Here is a 21,356-nt window from a genome sequence, read left to right as displayed (position 1 = left end):
ATTTAGACATGTAGGCCTCTTCTATAGGCCTACTCGCAATGTCCCAAGGTAGAGGAGGTACTCTGCGAAGGCCGACCCACCTTCCTCGTACAAGGGCGCAAGGAGTGTATTAATTTGGATAGGCACTGTACTCAAAATTACTTTTAGGGACTTTTACGCTAGTCTGGCGTTCGTTTTAGTGAACTAATTAGCCTAACTAACATCCACGACATAAGGCGTAAAAGGTAAGTAAATGCGCGCAAGAAAGTAAATCAAGCACATATGGATCCTAGTATGGCCCCTAACCTAGAAGATCTAATCTCCTTTGGTTTGCTTCTTGTTTCGCCTTTTAGTTCGTCTAGATCTCCATCTTTGAACCTCCATTGATTTCTCCCACTCGCCTTTGGATTTCCTCCTTGAGTTTCATCAATGGACTCATAAACCCTAAACTCTAATTATAAGACTCAAACGATTCGCAGATCGTGTAAACTTGAAATTAAAATTATTACAAATTATGCACCCATCTGTGCTTAAAACAAGAATAAGAATTAAATTCTATGGCCATACTAGTTTCCGCATTCACATCACATGCAATCATATAATATATTTCAAGGCTAACAATTATATATGCATGTATATCCGGGAGATACTTTTGTCGACATCCATATGTCATGTACGTACCTTAAGTCTACATGAAAGGATTAGACTAATGGTGCGTCTTGGTTTGATTTTAAAATCTGATTTTAAAGAGAAATTCCGTTTGGGCCTTGAATGGCTCGGGTTAATTTCGGAAATATTTGGATTGGAATTTGGGAGAAAATTTGGATAAAAATCCCACTCGAAAAATGGTCCCTTTTCGTGGTCCGAAAAGCCTTGAAAAAGCCCGGGACAAGTCCTAGACAAGTCCCGGCCCAAGCTCACAAAAGGGCTTGGACAAGGTCCGGATATGGCACGGCCCATAGGGCCGGCATGTCCGAGCCGAGGCCAATAGGCCTGATCTCGTCCTGGCCGGAGCCAGGACGCTAGTCCAAGCACCAGACGCGTCCCAGACGCATCAGGTGCTGGACCGGACCAGCATTAGGTGTCTCGGACTAAGTCCGAGACACCGAGGACCCCAGAAGCTACTGGACGCGTCCTGGGTAAGCTACTGGACGCGTCCCAGACGCGTCCTGGTTAAGCTACTGGTCCGGCCAGGAAGCTTCCTGGCCGGACCCATTGACTTTCTAAAACTCAATAGTTCATTTTTTTTTTTTTTTTTGTTGCAATTCTAAATTGCTATTTCCAAAATTTGAAACACTTCTAAAATATCTCAAATTCTTTTTAGAACAATTCTAAATTTCCAAATTTTGTTTTTCACAAGTTTCCAAAAACTTAAAACAACTCTTTTAATCAAACCAATTTGGATCAAAATTTTAGGTTTTGAAACTCTTTTCCAGAACAAATTTTGAAATCTTTTGACAAATACTTGAATCTTATCCCAAATTAATCAAAATTTTGTGTTCAAAACACTTTTAAACACAATAATCTATCTAGAAAAGCATGGGATTGGTCCAAAACTTAGATAAGATAGGCTAATTGCAAGAGGCTCTGATACCACTGTTGGGTTTTACACCCTTCTACTAGTGTTTATAGCGGAAATAAGACATCTAATGTCTACACTAGTATTCCCAGGATCACATGCATAAGCCTATGATAATCATTAATTAAAATTAGAAAGATAAATACCTTATTCGCTAGTTTTTCCTCGAACCTTTCCAATTGCTTATTAGAAGATCAAGAGCTTCAAGTGTAGCTCCTCTACTTGGGACACGAGCAATCAATTTGATCTCCCACCTTGTTGTATAGCTAGCACACCAATGGTGGTTGGAAGAAGAACTCCTTTCTTCTTGACTAGATAGATAGTTAATTGGAATTAGCTCACTTTCTCCTCTCTACTTGATGTGGTAGAGTAAGAAAGCTTAGAGAGAAATTCCACACCTTATTCTCTGCCCTAAAAGTGTTTATATAGAACCCTAATGAGAATCCACCCCCTTTTAGGTTTCCCAAAACACCCTTTAGAATAAGATTTAGGGAAATAGTCGAAAATAGCAACTATTGATATTTTCTCAATTCCCTAAGGAGATGACGTCCAAACCCAGCCAAAATTTGCAGATTTAATGTTAATAACATAAGGAAACGTCCCTCCAAAATTCAGCCCAATCCCAGCCTTAGAAGTGCCCGAATCGGCTAAGGCCCAAAAACCCTGTTTTTGGCCTTTTTGTACTATCTTTGCCTAATTCCTTTTTAGGCCTATGAGATATGTTTATGGGACATTCCCTTTGTTATATCTCACTCCCACTAGTCATATCCTAGATCAAATTGACACTCTTATGTGTAACCCGTTGTAGGATCCGATCGAAGTTAGCCGCGAATTACTTCGTAATTCGACGATCGTAGTTGGTCTCTAGCTACAACTCTACGATCCCTAAATCAATCAGACTTGATGATCTTCCACATCAATTATCCTATCCGACAAATTGTTTGCATTGTCACCTTGGTCGAAGGACATCTCCTTCAACTCCTTCACTACTTTGCCGATATATGATGTTCGATAAATAAGATAATAAGAATGATAATAATGGTTATATATACAGTTCACCGAAACCATCTCTATTTATCTAAAAACAATTGCTTGGAACCCCGATATTAAGAGCCGGACGATGCTAATTTTGGTTCTGCGATCTAAATTATTAGCTTACTTTTAAGTTCAAACTCCTTACTAAATTATAACCTGCTGGCTATCATGTTCTGAGTCGTTTACTGCTGACTACTGTTTGATAATTAAGCAGAGTGAACAGACGAAAGGATGAAACCTGTCCGATCCATTGCACGGGAAATAGAAAAAATCATGTGTTAAGAAAAGGAGCGATCGTGGACGAAGATCAGTCACGAACAACGGACGAATGGAGAAAACCGGAATTACAAGCGGAGCAACCAGCAAGACCACCAACTCCAGCTGGAGATGATCAATCCAGCTACAACAACCAGGGAAGTTTCTTATTTCTCATAATAATACCTACTTTAGTTGGTTCATAGTATTTCTCATCTACCAGAGTCCTTGGACTTGATAAATACCTCTTAATTTCCTATAATTACCAACACATGAACGAAAACAACTTTGACCCTAACCATTTAAGAGGCCCTGACTAAGTGGTCAAACACCTCTCTTGTTCAAATAAGTGTAATTATTTCATACTATAATGCTGCCAATTGGCGGAAGGCAATTCAATGTTTGACTCGATTCGAAACTCATAAGCTTGGATTAGAGAAACAATTCTCATTACCGAATAACGGTATTGATTATAAACAAGAGGACCTCTATGATTTCCCTTAACGGAAAGAGTCCAGGATCAAGATTCTCTTAAGATAGAATATGAAGTTCTTTAAACTCTTAAATATTTCGTTCTAGAATAGTGTTATGCAGGACACTCTAACGGAAAGAAGCGAACAACTTTGACGAAAGTCGAGACTAAACTATTCAGTCATTGCAAAACTCTACAGACAAAGGTCTCATGTCAGAAGTGACGGAGCAAGGACAGGAAAAACAGGGAGTAACTCTTACTCATATTTGTTATACTACTTTATTTTAATAATTAGTTCATCACTTTCACTAAAAATCAAACTAAAGGGGGGGGGGGGGGGGGGGAGGGGGTATACATGCATATATATGTTGTTGCATTGAAAACATCGACAAGTAGGAACGAACCGCATATGAACACATCCATAAAACGCTTGAAATGAAACTTGAGTGGTGCAAACTAAACATGCTACATGTTAGTATAATGCCTGCTGAAAAGCTTAAAAGAGTACTTGTACTCAAAACATGGAAGACACAATTCCTTGACGTCACCTGAACATACACGCTCTATGTTTGAAATAGACTTGGAATATATTAGATTTACTCTGAAACGATTGAGTATCTATATATAACTCTAAAACGAATGAGTATCTATCTATCATACAAACCATGCTGTTATTACATGAACTGAAAAGTATATTTGAATATTTTCCATGTTAACTTTGCATGATATGAAACAAGTAAACACGTCAATGACATGAACTGAGTAATACACATAACACGTGATTTAGTGCTACTATGTTCAAAGCTATATAATGATTCTCATGTTGTTAGCTAATAATGAATTAACAACTCTTGAAAGTCTAGATGACTGCTTTAAAACTATCTATGGCAGATCCATAGGATGAAGTAGTTCAACCCGGCGAACTCGAAGAAGAAACTGAAAGTCTCAGTTGGAGGACACATCTTACCTCAATCAAAGAATGTTGAATACTTAAAGAAAGTCTCGACGAAAGGACCCAAAAAGGGCCACTAAGGTACACATACCTATCAAACTCACTTTGTGAATTTAATAACATATTCTCATTGCAGATTAAGCCCTACTCAGGTGGGCACAAACCTCCTTGCTTTGACAAGGTCACAGATTAAGCCCTACTCTGTTAGGCACAGATCCGGCGTTGCTTTAATAAAGCCACATACAAAGTAGGAGTCCTAGCTAAAACTCATCTCGCTCTGAATCGAGCAGGTAGCCCTGACAGCGAAAGCCACGACCAGGGGACCTAAAGGCAACCTTGGTAGGTGAGAGCAACGACCAAGGGCCGTAATTTAAACAGCCCTGCTAAGCGAAAGCCACGACCAGGGACAGGATAGCCTCTGTAGCTACGACAACAACTTTGGGCCCTAAGGAGCAGTCTTAGTGAAACTGAACTTTGCTCGAGTAAAAACCGACCCCTCACCAAGGTCCCAAGGAGAAGTCCTAGTTACACTGATCGGCTCAAGCAGGCAACGGAGGTAGCTCCGGTAGCTACGGCTGCAACCCGAGGCCTCACAAGGAGGAGTTCTAGCTAAACTCAACTCTTTACTCGAGTGAAACGTGGTCCTTGGGGATCCCCAAGGAGAAGTCCTAGATAAAACTACCGCCCCGATGAAGGTGACCGGGGGTATAAGGAGAAGTCCTTGCGAAACTATTCATGCTTAAAATAAGGAAGACAGCCCTGGTAGCTAAGGCCACGACCGGGGGCACGAGAGGAGTCCCGGCGAAAAATAGTCGAGCTCAAGCCAACGAAAACAGCCCTGCTAGCGAAAGCCACGAACTGGGACAGGACAACCTTGATAGCTATGGCAACGACCGAGGGCTCTAAGGAGAAGTCCTAGTTAAACTAGCCAAGCTCAAGCTGGCGAAACCAGCTCTGGTAGCGAAATCCACGACCAGAGGTCTAAGGAGAAGTCCTAGCAAAACTAGTTGCGCTCAAGCCAACGAAACCAGCTCCGGTAGCGAAAGCCACGACCAAAGGCCTAAGGAGAAGTCCTAGCGAAACTAGCCAAGCTCAAGCTGGCGAAACCAGCTCTGGTAGCGGAAGCCACGACCAGAGGTCTAAGGAGAAGTCCTCGTTAAACTAGCCGAGCTCAAGCTGTCGATACAGGCTCTAATAGCGAAAGCCACAACCAGAGGTCTAAGGGGGAGTGCTGGTGAAACTAGTTATGCAAAGACAGCTCTGGAACAGACAACCGGAGGCAGAGCTAAGAACTCTAACACTATTCAAAACTTTTTACACTAGGCTAATTCGGGTTCTATTTTGCAGAAGGAAATAGTAAGCTTAAGGCATCCTAGATTAGGTCTAAAATTATTTCTTTTGCAGAAGCGATCATTCGGAGCATGCGTAGTAAGCCTAAGAAAAATTGCATTAGTAAGTATAGGGCTAATTACATTAAATTTTAATTACATATCTAAGAAAACAGGAAAATATAATTCGGCGGCAAGCTCCTATTCGCCGGAAGAAGAAGAAGAAGAGGACGAAGGGCCACCAATATCCACCGAAGCCCTAATCATAAAGGCCAAAAGGCGACCACCCCCACGGCGACGAACCAGAAAACCCACATCAGAAAAAAGAGCAGATTCAGAAGTGCTGGTAACACCAGTCAAAGAATAAACTAGAGGATAAAGCGGCCTGGAACAACTGAGGGTAGAAAGGTGATCGTCATTTCTAAGATCGGGCGGACGAAGGACTTTAACAAAGCCCTACCAGCCACTTCCATGCAGAAGTGTTCAATGGAAAGTTCATCTCGGTTCAGAACCATGTAGAAGGCAACTCTAACATCACTACCAGGAAGAGTTCCCCTAACCATTAAAAGAGACATGGTGAGATTTGGAAAAGTTATTCTTGCCTTAGACATCTATTTATAGGGAAAAAAGGGCCATGATGATAGGACGTGATCAACGAAGAGTCGCGGCGAGCAGTCGTGGGAAACTAACAAACACCAAAGTAAAGAGGAAAAAGGTAATTCTTTATTAATTCATAAGGCGAATCTATTACAGAAGAAACTATCAAAAAGGACACCCGGACCACCTCTGGCGCTTGGGTATATTACAGAAGAAATTACAAAAAACCCCAATTGTTGAGGGAAAGAAGAACAGATAAAAAAACATGAGCGACTGCAAAAGAGTCGTCATGGAGTTTGAGAGAAGAAAAGCGGAAAGGCTGACAGGGACCACCATCACCCTGCCCCCAGCATCTAGGCGGAAGGCAGTACTGACAAGCCTCACCCTCCTCCGGGCTCAAACATAACAGCGCGTGAAATTATCACGGCCATTATGAAGAAACCCGTCCTTTATCACGGTCATTATGAAGAAACATTCATCAAAGCGAACGCTTGGCATGAACTCAAACAGAGGTCTCATCCCAAACCTTTGGGAAATAAACAGGAAGAAATAACGAAGCAACAACAAAAGGAAAGAGATCTAAAAATGTCTTTCCAACTTTTCGATGGGAAAGAATTAGGAGGCCAAAGTAAGCTATTTATAGTAAGAAAGGACAACCAAAAGACCTCTCAAGAATAAACAAGAAGCATTAAAGGCAGCAGACCAGACGTGCCTCGAAAACACTCAACGAAATAATAACTAGTAAGTGTGAACGGTTCAAGAACTATGGTTACCAAGGAGGCTTTAGCGGGTTTCAAGGAGACGTGGTTCGTTCATCAGTCACGATGCTCCACGCGTCTACGAATGGCAGAGCAGGTTGCCGTATGAAGTGATCCAAAAGATCAGCGCCGGGAAGCACATATTCAGAAAATCGAATCTGTGACGTCACCAAATCGCATGGAAAAGATCGATTACCTGAGAAGAAGACGAAACGTGTCTCGGAGTAACAAATCACGCGTCAAAACGAGAGCACAGCTGGGTCAGCTTCGGTAAAGATAACACTTTGTCAAAGAAAATCTCCAAATTCGCGAACATCAATCAGCTCCAGAGTACTGATAGTAAGACAAAATTCCACCAAACAGCTACAGTCCAGGTAAGGCCCGAAGAGCTTTACGATACAGCTCTGTGACAGGTAATACTTTCGACTTCTGGCCTTCAAAGTAAAACACACGAGTTACTTCTACTCCTTAGCCTCTCTACTTTCGACTAAGGAGTGGCGGGACTCATGATGATGCATAAAATGTCCAGACGTTGACTAACGTCTAAAGAGTCAAAGATCAGACCAGAAGTCTCTCGGAAATAGCTCGGCTTAAGGCAGCAGCACAACTAAAACCCCTGATGGTGTACCACACATTCCCATAACTGGGAGGTCGGCCAGAAGAAATCAGCTCTGCACAAAATGCCCTTGGCATGGATAGATCAGTCCTGTGATCTCTAAAGGAACAAGGGGGTCTCCATAGGTTCGGCTCATATCTTATGCCCAGAACTGGGAAGATATCAGCGCTGCGCAACCTAATGACTTAATCCTGGACTTTCCAGAAAGATCTCAGCAGGTTACACATCTTGAAGTGTTCAAGCCCGGTTGCACTCCACGTATCAAAAAGAGGAAACTTCTCCTTTAGAGTTTATCACTCCGACAAGATATCAACAAAGTATTCTCGAACTTAGGAACTTTCACTTATCAAAGATCCGGGATAGACTCGAAGACAAACCCTAGATACGTAAAAGAGGTAGCTTCTATTACAGTTTGACGGCCACCGCCTCACCACCACCACTAATCACAGTCGGCCTACCTTCGCCTATAAAAGGCCCCCCACATTGTCCTTCAAAGGACAAGATCTCTGGAGAAGAAACACACCATCTCTCCAAAACATAAGATCCCTTCATACCAGAAGGATCACCCCAAAAAACAGAGTTCTCATAACTCGCCCCCCAAAAGGATCAATCAACATTCATTCTTTTACTGCAAAGAGCACCCTGACTGTCTTGAGGGTCGGAGCGGTTTTCGAACCCTTTGCAGGTTTTCCCCCCTCTGGAACAGACAAACAGGAGCAAGGAATCAGGAGCTGGAGCAAGGAGTCAGGAGCTGGAGCAAGGAGTCAGGAGCTGGAGCAAGAAGCAAGGAGCGGAGAAGCAGAGCAAAGGAGCAGAGCAGAGTAGAGAAGCAGAGCTGAACAAAGGAATCTCACCTCTCTAAACAGGATATTCTTTCATACCGGAGGCTGTCATGCATCAACTCCCTTTTTCATGCTGATTTAACCGGGAGCCAATTTTCGACATCAGCAGTTGTTTCTTCTTGTTTGCTTCCCAAAGATTCGGAATGAGGCCTCTGTTCGAGTTCATGCCAAGCGTTCGCTTTGATGAATGTTTATTCATAATGACCGTGATAAATGATGGGTTTCTTCATAATGGTCGGGATAATTTCTTGCGCTGTTATGTTTGAGCCTGGAGGAGGGCGAGGCTTGTCGGTACTGTCTTCCGCCTGGGTGCTAAGGGCAGGGTGATGATGCCCAGAGGGCTTCTTCGTCCTTAATTGCACCTCTGAATGGTGGTTCCTGTCAGCCTTTCCGCTTTTCTTCTCTCAAACTCCATAACGACTCTTTTGCAGTCGCTCATGTTTTTTTATATGTTTTCCTTTTCCTCGACGATTGGGGCTTTTTGTAATTTCTTCTGTAATAGACCCAAGTGCCAGTGGTGGTTTGGGTGTCCTTTTTTGTAATTTCTTCTGTAATTGATCCGCCTTATGAATAAAGAATTACCTTTTTCATCGTTACTTTTGTGTTTTTCTTTATTTTCCGCGTTTAGGTTCGTTGATTTCCCACGACTGCTCGCCGCGACTCTTCGTTGATCACGTCCCATCATCATGGCCTTTTTGCCCTATACATAGTTGTTAAGGCAGGAAGAACTTTTCTAAGTCTTACCATGCCTCTATTAATGGTTAGCGGAACTCTCCCTCGTGGTGATGTTAGAGTTTCCTTTTTACATGGTTCTGAACTATGACGATTTTTCCATTGAGCACTTCTGCATGGAAGTGGCTTGCGAGGGTTTTGTTGACGTCCTTCTCCCACACGATCTTCTGGATGACGATCACCTTTCTACCCTCAGTTCCCCCAGGCTACTTTATCCTTTGGTTTATTCTCTGACTGGTACCACCAGCGCTTCTGAACCTGCTCTCTTTTCTGCTGTGGGTTTTCTTGTTCGTCACCGTGGGGGTGGTCGCCTTCTGGCCATCATGATCAGGGTTTCGGTGGATATAGGCGGTCCTTCGTCATCTTCCTCTTCTGGCGAATAAGAACTTGCCGCCGGACTGTATTTTCCTGTTTTCTTAAGTATGTAATCAAAAAGTTAATGTAATTAGTCCTATACTTACTAATGCAAATTTTCTTAGGCTTACTATGCATGCTCCGAATGATCGCTCCTGCAAAAGAAATAATTTCAGACCTAGTCTAGCATGCCTTAAACTTACTATTTCCTTCTGCAAAACAGAACCTGAATTAGCCCTGCGTAAAAAGTTTTAGATAGTGTTAAAGTTTTTAGCTCTGCCACTGATCGTCTATACCAGAGTTGTTTAGTCTCATCAGGACTCCTCCTTCGACCTCTGGTCGTGGCTTTCGCTACCAGAGCTGATATTACTAGCTTGAGCTTAGCAAGTTTCGCTAGAACTTCTCTTTAGACCTCTGGTCGTGGCTTTCGCTATCAGAGCTGGTTTCGTCAGCTTGAGCTTGACTAGTTTCGCTAGGACTTCTCCTTAGACCTCTGGTCGTGGCTTTCGCTACCAGAGTTGGGTTCGCCAGCTTGAGCTCGGCTAGTTTTAACTAGGACTTCTCTTTAGACCTCTGGTCGTGGCTTTCGCTACCAGAGCTGGTTTCTTCGGCTTGAGCTCGACTAGTTTTGCTAGGACTTCTCCTTAGACCTTTGGTCGTGGATTTCGCTACCAGAGCTAGTTTCGTTGGCTTGAGCACAACTAAGTTTACTAGGACATCTCCTTAGGGCCCTCGGTCGTCGCCATGGCTACCGAGGCTATCCTGTCCCTGTTCGTGGCTTTCGCTAGCAGGGTTGTTTTCGTCAGCTTGAGCTCGACTAGTTCTCGCCGGGACTCCTCTGGTGCCCATGGTCGTGGCCTTAGCTACCAGGGTTGTCCTCTCCATTTAAGCATGAATAGTTTCGTAAGGACTTCTCCTTATACCCTTCGTCACCTTCATCGGGGCTGTAGTTTTATCTAGGACTTCTCCTTGGGGATCCTTAGGGACCACATTTCACTCGAGTAAAGAATTGAGTTTAGCTAGGACTCCTCCTTGTGAGGCCTCGGGTTGCAGCCGTAGCTACCTGAGCTACCTCCTTTGCCGGCTTGAGCCGATCAGTGTAACTAGGACTTCTCCTTGGGACCTTGGTGAGGGGTGGGTTTTACTCGAGCAAAGTTCAGTTTAACTAGGACTGCTCCTTAGGGCCCTAAGTTGTCGCCGTAGCTACAGAGGCTATCCTGTCCCTGGTCGTGGCTTTCGCTTAGGGCTGTTTAATTAGGGCCCTTGGTCGCTGCTCTCACCTACCAAGGCTGCCTTTAGGTCCCCTGGTCGTGGCTTTCGCCGTCAGGGCTACCTGCTCGATTCAGAGCGAGATCAGTTTTATCTAGGACTCCTCCTTTTATAGCGTTTTATGCTAAAAAATATTTTTACTTTATAAGGTAAAATATGTATCTAGTAATGCTACTTCTTTGGTCTAATGGCTTTATTCGAAAAAGGAAAGATAGTAGGGTAGTGATGACCTTTAGTTTTTCAGCTCTGCAAATCTGCCGTCGGGTCAATGTAGAACACTTTGTCTCCTCCAATGGTGACTGGATTAATTTCTTCTTTCCCACAGCCCTGGGCGGAGACGAGATAACATTCTCTGGCTATTTTCTGGTCTCCCCTAACCGTCATGATGAGATTCGTTCCCGGGATTGGGAACTTTATCATGAGGTGGTTCATGGAAACTATTGCTCCTGATTCCCTCAGGAGTTTCTGCCCAATATGATGTTATAAGCGTACATCTTATCCACGATTGCGAAGTTTAGCATTATCGCCTTTGCTGATTCTCCTTCGCCAATCAGTACTGGCAGGGTCGCTATTTCATCTGTTTCGACCTGACTGTCTCTGAATCCTGTCAAGCAAGATTTATAAGATTTGAGATGGCGTTCGCTTACCCCGAGTTTTTGGAAGCCGTTCGACTCATGACCTCTGTGGAGCTCCCCGTATCGACTAGAATGCGTCCTATCCTCCAATTGGCAACTACGGCTGTTATTACCAGCGGATCTAGGTGTGGAGTTATCACCCCGACCAGATCGTCGTCTGTAAAGACAATGGGTGGCATTTCAATGGCGGGCTTCATTAGAAAGAGTGGCCAGTTCATTGCTTCGTTGGCATATCTGCGCTGCTCGCCTTTGGTTGCTCCTCCGAGGGTAAGTCCTCTTGCTATGGTATTGATATTCCCCATTACTCTGGTGGACCCCTCTGGGCCTTTATTTGCTTTTCTAGAAGTAGGGCCCTGTCTGTTGGTTTCAGATCCCGATCCGATTCCTGCCCTGCTGGCTTTTTGTTTCGGTATTCATAGGATCGCTGTTCTTTATGGATGTACTGATCCAGTTCTCCTTTTCTTACCATCTCCTCAATCAGATTCATGAAGTGCCGACAGTCGTCCGTCTTGTGGCCGTAGCCTCTGTGGAAGGCACACCACGCAGTCATATCTTTGGATCCGAATTCTTCTCGGTCGTCATTGGGTTTGGGCAGTTCAACCTATCCTTTCGCTATTAGTACTTGCATGATTTCCTCCCTTCCTTTCATTAGGGGGGTGTAGGTTGTGAAGTCAGCCCTGGGCCTCCTGCCTCGCTCTCGTTCCCTGGGTAGCCCGACTTCCTCTCGTTCTCTTTTTCAGGGGCGTTCACTTTCGTAAGGAATATTGGCCACCTCCTTCATCCGCAAATAATTCTCCTCTGCTCTGATAAACTGTTGCAACCTTTCTATCAGATCTGCGAGGCTGCCTGGCTTTCTCCCCGAGATATCTTTGATACATCCTGTCTGAGACCTCTCTACAAGGCGACAAAAGCAACGTTTGATTCCAGGTCGGGAACCTGAACCATAAGCTTGCGAAATCTCTGCTAGTAACTTGCTAGCGTTTCACTTTTTCCTTGTACCACGTTGAACAACTCTTCGGTCCCTCTCTTGATACTGGTGCTTCCTCGGAAAGCGTCGCAAAAAGCTTGGGCGAGCTGATCAAAAGACTTTATTGACCCCGGGGCAAGCGCTTGATACGATGCCTGAGCTGGCCCTTTTAGGATGGTGGCGAATACCACACACCATATATTTCGATTGGTTGTACACAAATTCATCCTTGCAACATAGTTGTTGATGAATACTCCCGGGTCTTCCACGCCGTGATAGTGTTCTAGTGTGGGGCACTTGAAGTTTGCCAGTTTCTCGGATTCCAGTATTTCCCGGCAGAGAGGTGGCTGCCGAATTACCGTCCTTCCCCAGAGTTTGTCCTTCTCTTTTTCTCTTGTTAATTCCGCTACTTGGTGTACGAGCAACTCGCAGAGGGTGGGGTCGTCCACGCACCCCTCGCCTATCCCAGCATTCTTGGGGGTATAAGGTTCATCTGGGTTTTGCACGCCTTGTTCCCTTTAGATACTCTCTAAACGCATTTGGTCGCCTGGTTGCAGGGTTAAGGCCTCAGGTGCGTAGGTGTCACCAGGCGAGAAGAGCCTTATCGCAAACGTCTTGAGCACTTCTTTCCTTTCATTAGGTGATGCAGCCCTCCTGGCTATCTCAGCTTTGCGGAGGCTTTCCTCCAATCGTTTTGCATCCTCATCCCTTCAGAGGTAAACAGTCTTGAGCTGTTCAAGTTCAAGAGCAAGCTCATCTGCGCTCCGAGATCCGAGGGATGTCCCACGTGGAGTGTGCTCGTCTGAAGACATGTTTGCCTGAAGAGCTCAGGGAAGTAGTTAGTTCTGAAAAAGTATTGAATTGGATTCGAGTTACCGAATGTGAGGATTTGCTGGAGAGATCCCCTCCTAGCGCCAAATGCTGATGTTGAAAATTGGCTCCCGGTTAAATCAGCATGAAAAAGAGAGTTGATGCATGACAGCCTCCGTTATGATGGTATATTCCGTTTGGAGATGAGAGATTCCTCTGTTCAGCTCTGCTACTCTACTTTTTCCTGCTCCTCACTCCTTGCTCCAGGTCCTGACTCCTTGCTCCTAGATCCTTGCTCCTGTTCGTATGTTCCCGAGGGGGGAAAACCTGCAAAGGGTTCGAAAACCGCTCCGACGCTCAAGACAGTCAGGGTGCTTTTTTCAGTAAAAGAATGAATATTGATTAATCCTTTTGGGGGCGAGTTATGAGAACTCTGTTATGGGGGGTGATCCTTCTTGTTATGAAGGGATCATATTTTCAGAGAGAGAGTGTGTTTTTCCTCTAGAGATCGTGTCCTTTGAAGGACGATGTGGGGGACCTTTTATAGGCGAATGTAGGCTGGCTGTGATTAGTGGCGGTGGTGAGGCGGTGGCCGTTAAACCGTAATAGAAGTTACCTCTTTTGCGTATCTAGGGTTTCTCTTCGAGTCTATCCCGGATCTTTGATAAGTGAAAGTTCCTAAGTTCAAGGGTACTTTGTATATATCTTGCCGGAGTGGTAATCTCTAAAGGAGAAGTTACCTCCTTTAGATATGTGGAGTCCGATCGGGCTTAAACAATTCAAGATGTGTAGCCGACTGAGATCTTTCTGGAAAGTCCAGGATTAAGTCATTAGGTTTCTCAGCGCTGATATCTTCCCAGTTCTGGGCGTAAGATATGGATCGAACCTGTGGAGACCCCCCTTATTCCTTTAGAGATCCCATGGCTGATCTATCCATGCCGAGGGCGTTTCTTGTAGAACTGGTTTCTTCCAGCCGACCTCCTAGTTAGGGGAATGTGTGATGGACCATCAGGATTTTTAGTTGTCCTGCTGCCTTAAGCTGAGTCCTTCCAAGAGACTTCTGGTCTGATCTTTGACTCTTCAGACGTTAGTCAACGTCTGAATATTTTATGCATCATCAGATTACCTTCTGAGTTCGATTCTTTTGCTACTTCAATTTGAGTTAGAATTCCACCTGTTTCAGTGAATGAACTTCACAATCTCTTACTGAGTGAAGAGATCACTATCAATGATAAAATCAAGAAGAATCTCTTTTCTTCAAACAGTATTGCTTTTCTTGCAACTCCAGTAAGCATTAATTCTAACTTCAAACACAAATATCAAAGAAATTAATCTCAACAATCTTCTTATAATCGAAATCAGTCATATTACAATTCAAACAAGAATTTTTGTCCTTCAAGAGGAAGAGGTGGAAATTCTTCAAATTTTTTAGGAAGAGGAGGAATATCTAATTGATCTCCATATCCAAGTTCTACCTATAATCCTTCTAATCGACCTATTTGTCAAATCTGCAACAAAGTTGGGCATACTCCCATGGAGTGCTATCATAGACTTAATTTTTCTTATCAAGGCAAATCTCCACCAACTAATATTGCTGCTATGCTTGCTTTCGCCAATATCTTTGGTTAAAATCCTTGGTATGCTGATTCAGGTGCTACAAATCACATCACACCTGATCTATCTCGGATAACTTCTTCATCAAATTTCCATGGTAAAGAGAGAATAAAAGTTGTTAATGGTCAAGGTATAATAATCACTTATTCTGGTAATACATCTTTTATTAAGAACAACAAAAAATTCATGCTACAGAATGTTCTTAGAGTTCCTCAAGCTTCACATAATCTGTTGTTTGTTCACAAATTTACCACTGATAATAATTGTTCCTTAACCTTTGATCCTTTTGGATTTTATGTGAAGGATCTTCACTCGACCAAGACTCTTTTCCAAGGGCCAACTGAAGCTGGTCTTTATCCCATTTCAGTTTCTCACAATAAATCAGCACAAGCTCACACTCTTTCAGCTAATAGTTTAGATGTGCATCTATGGCATAGAAGGCTTGGACATCCATCCTTTCAATCACTTCAAAGACTGAAACATGTTATCTTTCCTAATAAAACTTCTATGAAGCCTATTTTTTTTAATGACTGTCAATCAGGTCATAATAAGAAGCTTCCTTTCCTGTTTCATTTAACTAGTTTTAACTTCGCAATTCGTTCATGTAGTTTTAAAATGACAAAAGAAAGCGCATGCAACTTTCATTCACTCCTCGACAAGGAGAGGTTGAATGAGAATAACTTCCTTCAATGGGAGAGGAATCTAGGAATAGTTCTCAGATCAGAAAACAAACTAAATGTTCTAGACACTCTAATTCTGAAATTGGATGCTACTTCGATTGCTAAGAAAATGAACATAAAAAGGTTGTTCGGAAGAGGCAGAACCAGTAACGTGTTGGCAACCATGGAACCTACTTTTTCAGGAGCAGTTCATTAACATGGATGCCAACACCATGATTCAACAACTTAGGGAATTGTTCCAAAAGAAGTCGAGGTTAAGGAGGTTTGAGACCTCAAGTGCATTACTGGACTGTCGCTTCGAGAAAGGAAAACCGGTAGCGCCTCAAGTTCGCCAAATGATTAGACGGCGAAGTTGGGTTTCCATAGAGTCAAAAGTCGAAAAAATTGGGTGTTTTAGACTTCGGTTTCAGGGGACTATACAGTGATCTTTAAGGCACCTGCAATCCTACAGATGAATTGATGCTGTATTTTATGAACTAATCCACAATATAATTAGGTTTATGTGGATGACCTTTACGTTAAACAAACGGTTCTATTATCTGGATGAAATTGGGTTCACTTCAGCTGAAGTGTTTATCAAAAGAATCGTAGCTTTGGAAGGAGCAACTGTTGAGGAAGCTATCTTGCCTAAATTTAGAACGGCTTCGCTTCATCATGTTTCTTTTTTCTTATTTTCGTAAGTGTCTTTATCTGGCATGCCTCATAGTATGCACTTGATTGCTTGTAATAGATTCACAACAGATGCCTGTCTGTCAACGGAGTCATCCAAGATAAAGAATACATTTTAGGGTCAAATTTTATGAAATTGATATACATGTATTGCTATTCCCTTTTTCATTTGGTTCCTGTTTGATTATCTTAGAGCTCTATAAAATCTTGATTACTTTACTAACCATTGATGGGTTTCTTTTGTTTATGCGGTGGGTAACCAAGGGTTATATGTTTGTGTTGGGCGACAATCGAAACAACAACTGTGACTCCTGTAAATGGTGAAGTCCAAAAACCTGGAAACTCCAAATGTCGTAGAAGTTTTAGTACATCAGTAAAACGAAAATGACCTAGGTCCCCTCTTCATTAAGGGTCGAGATGTCCAGTTTTTTAGTTATTAATGTACCAAGTTTGAAAATTACGATATAATTAATGAACATGTTTTATTTCAGAGGTCCCTTACTCATTAAAAACATCGTAGGCAGTTCAGTCTTTTGATTTTGACTTCTATCGAGTTTTCCAACACTATTTATGGAGCTCATAGAAGGAAAAGCATTGTAGTGGTTTCTTGAACTAATCTATACTGCTTCTGTTCTGTAATGAATGATGAGGAAATGAAAATTTCACTCACTCGGGGGACATGAGCTTCACAAAATTTTGCTACTATTTGTTTCGTTTGTATTCTTCTCCTAAGTCGGTTGGTTGTAAGTACAATGAGATCTTTATCGTGTGGCCATTACTAGGATATGCTTATATGGATTTAATCCTTCGTACATTTTCTCAATTAAAGTGTCTGTGCCGGAGGCACGGGTCATACCTAGTCTATATAACAAAACAGAATGGGTTATTGCTGACTAGGACAAAATTAATACAAGGTGACCAGGACAAGACTAATGAGTTGTATTCAAACCTCCCCGTTTAAGTCTCCACCCTTGAATTCAAACCCTCACAGCCCTCTACTATGACAGGGATATTGATTGCACGGATGAGATATACTCCCTTTTTTTTTCTGAAACGGCTCGTTCGTCTTCCCGGTTTTAATTTTTTCTCTCGTAGAACACCAATCTTTCGAACTTTCCTCTCTTCAACTCCCCACCCAATTTTTTCCTCTCTCTACTTTCTCTTCTTTCCAACCATTTTTCCCTCTCTTCATTTGTTTCAGTCCCTCGCGCTCCCAATCTATCGCTCGACTCGCGCTCCCAATCTATCGCTCGACCTAGGGTTCCTCTCAACGACGAGAGGCATCTTCATTTTTTCAAAGAAATAATAATGTTCTTCTACTTTTTTATCATTTTCTATTTCAGTTCTCTCACTCTTTTCTAAGTAAGTTCTTTATAGAGAGAGATTCTTTTTGAAGCAAGTTATTTTCAGAGAGAAAGGCTCTTTTGCAAGAAAGAATTCTCAATAAAGAGAAAGCTACCTAGAATTAAAGTTTTTAAAGGTGGGGAAATTATAGCAAAAAGACGAGTTTTCATTTGGGGAATAATCAATTGGATCTCATTTCACTTAAAGAAGCCACTTTCACCCTGGACAATAGAAATTGCATGGGTCAAAGGTAAATTTGAAGAAACCATTGTTAGTATTGAAGAAAATGAAAGTAATGGTGGATTCAAATACTTAATGAAAGGGCCTAAAGGATTAATTCAGATAAGTTTATGTTTTTATTTTCCTTTAAGTAAGCTACAAATTTCAGAATTGAAGTTGACATTAATCATATATCTGGTTTTATTTTCCTTTGATTAAGCTACAAATTTCATAATTGAAATTGAAATTAATCATATCCTGTTTCCATATTTGAACACAAATATCAATTACCAACCAGAGCCATTATGAAACTTGTAAAATCACCAAAACCCTTCTGAATTTTGTTGCTTTTATATTTCAAATTTTTTTTTTTGCTTTTAATCTAATAACTTATCTAGATAGATTGAAATCGTTTCCATCTTGATTTCATGGTTAAGATTTTGAAATCAAATTAGTGGGTTATCTTTCATTTCCTGACAGATTTCAGCATTATGATCACAATGTAAAGAAGCAACTGTATTAGATAAATGTTCGCATCTAGGTCATTTTCATGGGTTCGTTTTGGATACGGAAATAACTACATTTAGTGAGTGGCATTAGGGTTCTGTGAGGTCATTAGATTCTTACTTATGGGTTCTGTAATAGATTACTTGCAACGACAAATCAGCAAAATATTCTAGCAAAGCTGATATATATGAGTGCAAGGTTATTAGATCTTCAATTAAAGCCATAAGGTCTGCTTTAGATCCTTTCTGATTTCTGTTCATTCACATATCTGAAAATCTTTTTTTATTTTATTGATAAATGGCCATCGGTGTTGTTATCTTTCTCTCCGTCTATGTATGCATATCAATGAATCACTTGAATCTGAGATCTAATTGTAGATGTTCTTTTTTATTGCAGAGCCTACACGTGATGTGTAACCTATTTATATGTTCATTTTCATCTTGTAGGATTCTCTAGAGGAAATGTCCTACTTGCTGCAGATACCAAGAGAAAACCATATGGTAGCAGGGAGTGTAAAGAAAATATTAAAAGTAGGTTCTGGCCACATGACACATGAACCACAATTTTCCGTAGGATATAAATTTAGATTTCTCGATAATATTGTTTAATCGATTGTGAAGATGTTTTCAGGATGTCACTGGTAGATATTGAACTCCAGTGATCGTAGGGATTTTGGGAAATTGGTAAGGTAGTTTAATATCACTTATTCTTGTTAATAGTTTTAAGTGAACTTTCATGTCATCTTTATAGTGGAGGGCAGTTCTTGGCTTCTTGCCATATGTTTATATGTGATTACTGAAATCCTATTCGTTACGGTATTTCTCTTGCTTTTCTTGCCTAGGCGCGATCTCAACTGGGACATGAAGACGCCACAAACCCTCCCAAAAAGCCTCTACTCTTACTAAGCTCGAACTTGCGCCTAAAGTCGGAGGATCCACTGTGGACAGTCCCCCAAACAATTTTCGACTATCACAATATTTGTCGTTCTTCATGAACGTGCTTCTAAACGCACAGTAAATGATATTTATAGTGAATCAACTATTCCAATTAGACACTTCTCTGAAGAATGGTTAAAAAAAATATGGTTTTGTCGTAGTTGTAGAATAAGAAGATCGAAGACCCTTTTCATTTAGTTAATCTCTGGTTTTCATTACCAGTTCACTATGTCTTTATTTATTTGTGCAGGAGAATAAATTTGGAGTCATTGGCATCTTGGCATTTGGTGGTGTCATTTAGCAATCATCAGAGTTTTTGGTATTAGCATCTCCTTACTTGATTTTACAAAGTAATCTTTATTATCATTCACTCTTTGATATTTTTATGTTTTATTTGAGAGTTATTATTGGACTTTAGATGTATTTGGCGAGTGAATAATTTTTCTAAGATGGTTATAACTTTTTACCTAGAAATTGCCACACTCTAACAGTCAACTATGAAGACTTATTCATCATTTTAAGCTTGGGTTTTCATTTAAGATTTACTGTTTATCATTTAGTTTTGCAAGAACTCATGGAGAAGCTTGGGTTTAGAAGCCGCAAAGGTTGTCATGTTAGGTCTTTCTCAAATTTGATCCTACATATTTGAAGATGGTAGATTTTAATGAAGGTTGTCGATTTTCCAAAAAAATGAAAGGATTAAACCAACACTTGTTGTCATGGGTACCAGAGGCAGAAGTTCAAGTCACAGGTAATACCTATTTTAGCTGTGAAAACTACAAATCTTCAAATAAAATTTAAAATTTATTTTGGGATCCCATAACATTAAAAACTACAACAAGTAGATCGATTTCTTTGATTTAGGTTTCTATGCTTAAAGCTTAAAACCTGTTTTAGGATTTTTCTTATTGCACAAGTAGGGGGTAGCAGTGATTTAATATAACTCAATATTAGGTTCAATGAAAACTTCACAACTTATTTGATGTTTAGATAGTCTCTATTTTCTTGTTTATTTTTATAGATTTGTGTTGTGCTTATATAATCTAAGATTGTCCGGATTTTATTATTAGTAAGTCGAAGACTGCTGAAGTCGTTTGAGTCTTTGACAACCACTCTCTCCCGTGTCAATAGAACTTTAAGAATTTCTATACTAAATCATCAACAAAAAATATCATAATTTGAAAAAGATATTGGGGGATTTCAAAGCCACTACTTGTTATATTAGATATATGATCTTCGGAGTATCCCAAACGAATCTGAGCCTAGGACCGATATAAGTCAATAATAAATGAACGATGGTTTGGAGACATAGGAAACTGTTATGGGGATGAATATTCTAAAGTGACGTAGTGTAGCTACTCAAATTCTACAGAAACGAAACTAAATAAGTGCTGGTACTCCTCTCTGTACAAACATTGAAATGAAAATTTTCTATATATAAATCCATAATGGTAGGTTGGTTAGTCAAGATATTAATGTAGTTTGAATCTTACCACTTATGAAGTAGTAAATTGGAAATTATATTGGAGCTTCAGTTGGAACTTCCATCTTAGTTTACATATTATTAATCTTTGATCCTTAAAATTTTTTCCTTTCAGGGTTTTCATGTAAATGTCCACATGTATGCTGCTCGAGAAAATGGCCATGAGATATCTCAAATCTCTAAAAAATTTGTTTGGGTATGTTGTTTTGTGTTTGTGATTTCTATCTTGCACGTTATTCATTTGAGGATTTTTCTGTATTTAGATTTAGGTCTTTGTATGTGTTTTTGGCATTTCGACATTTGTGGGTCACTGAGCATTCATCGGAGTTTTTGGTACTGGCATCTCCTTCATTGAATGTTACAAAGTGATTTTTATTCCTCTATTCTATTTTGTTGTTGTCATTATCATGATTTTATTGTCTTTGCAAATATTGTATGATTTTCATATAAAGCTTCTAAATAAGAGATTATAATTTCGGAAACTTGCAAAAAGTAGATGATGGTTTTCTTACCTATCAAGAAGATAACCAAATTCGGTACATGCACTTCAAAAGCCAACTGCTCTGCGAACAGTTTTCATTGCTAGAATGGCTAAATGTTATGAGCACATGCGAACAGTTTTCATTGCTACAAGTATTATTTTCACCACTCTCGTCTAGGTCAGCTATTGACAAATAACTTTTTCCTCTTTATTAACATTGTAGTAGATATCGATATATAAAACT

The 21,356-nt window shown here is 41.0% G+C and overlaps 1 long non-coding RNA gene across 3 annotated transcripts; it reads left to right on the top strand.

Annotated features, from left to right (window-relative positions):
* Positions 1–17,203: 17,203 nt before the first annotated feature.
* Positions 17,204–21,123, top strand: LOC147567535 (uncharacterized). 3 transcript variants are annotated; one of them, XR_015237752.1, is made up of 6 exons: positions 17,204–17,737; positions 18,660–18,743; positions 18,844–18,901; positions 19,399–19,498; positions 19,709–19,899; positions 20,747–21,123. It is a non-coding gene; the product is annotated as an uncharacterized LOC147567535 (long non-coding RNA). The 3 variants fall into 3 exon arrangements; XR_015237754.1 differs by lacking the exon at positions 17,204–17,737 and having other exon boundaries at positions 18,612–18,743; positions 18,844–18,896; positions 19,399–19,467; positions 20,747–21,033; XR_015237753.1 differs by lacking the exon at positions 17,204–17,737 and having other exon boundaries at positions 18,656–18,743; positions 18,834–18,896; positions 19,399–19,467; positions 20,747–21,033.
* The last annotated feature ends 233 nt before the right edge of the window (positions 21,124–21,356 follow it).

Source organism: Eschscholzia californica, unplaced genomic scaffold, assembly GCF_041429995.1.
Source record: "Eschscholzia californica isolate CP2 unplaced genomic scaffold, dmEscCali1.0.p SCAF_1, whole genome shotgun sequence".
NCBI classification, from domain to species: domain Eukaryota; kingdom Viridiplantae; phylum Streptophyta; class Magnoliopsida; order Ranunculales; family Papaveraceae; genus Eschscholzia; species Eschscholzia californica.
The sequence above is the reverse complement of the archived record's forward strand: the minus strand, read 5'-3'. Positions and strand labels throughout refer to the sequence as shown.